A 713-nucleotide genomic window follows, 5' to 3' on the forward strand; every position below is an offset into this window, starting at 1 on the left:
TGCAGGCTCCTGCTCTCTTGGACCCCTGCATCTGCCGTGACAACAGCATGTCTTGGCTAACTGCCGGGAAGGACGCTTCATGGAGTAGAGTTGGAAGAGACCAACGGTCCCAGCACAACCAGCAAAGGCACTCAGCGAGCTCAAGGATCCCTGAGCAGAATTAAATATTTATTGTTCTATGCCCCTAAGGTTTGTAATTGCCTCTTCTGTAGCATTATTGTGGTCCTAGAACATTAAAGAAATGCTTTAGGGAATCATCAAGTTTTATTATTACATTAAATTAACTTATTTATTTTTGCAGTGCTGGGGATTGAACCCAGGCCCTTATGCATGCGAGGCAAGTGCTCTACCACTGAGCTACACCCCCCAGTCCTTAACTTTATCTGCCACGTTACTGGCATTATTTGATCATTCATTCATTTATTCTCTTATTCATTACTCTCAAGCAGGTTCGTGTACTGTGTACCAGGTACTATAATAGGCTCAAAGATTAATATGATATATTTTCTGCTTTATCAATAAGTGTTCATGAGATGACTTACATGTTTCTTTTCTCCTTGCACAACTCTAGAGACAGGACTTTCCTAAGAGTTCATGGAGACAATTCTATGTTTGATCTCCCCACAGGTTAAAGTTCTTCCTTTTGTCCATCTTCCAACCCTCCAGCTTTAGTGTGAGCTTCTGTGCTCCTGCTCAGCTGCCCATGAACCTGG

General features: G+C 42.8%; 1 non-coding gene across 1 annotated transcript; it reads right to left on the bottom strand.

The window, feature by feature from the left end:
• Positions 1–295: 295 nt before the first annotated feature.
• Trnaa-cgc lies at positions 296–367 on the bottom strand. Its single transcript has one exon. It is a non-coding gene; the product is annotated as a tRNA-Ala (tRNA).
• Between the last annotated feature and the right edge of the window lie 346 nt (positions 368–713).

The sequence above is a fragment of the Marmota marmota genome, unplaced genomic scaffold (genome assembly GCF_001458135.2).
Source record: "Marmota marmota marmota unplaced genomic scaffold, marMar, whole genome shotgun sequence".
NCBI lineage: Eukaryota > Metazoa > Chordata > Mammalia > Rodentia > Sciuridae > Marmota > Marmota marmota.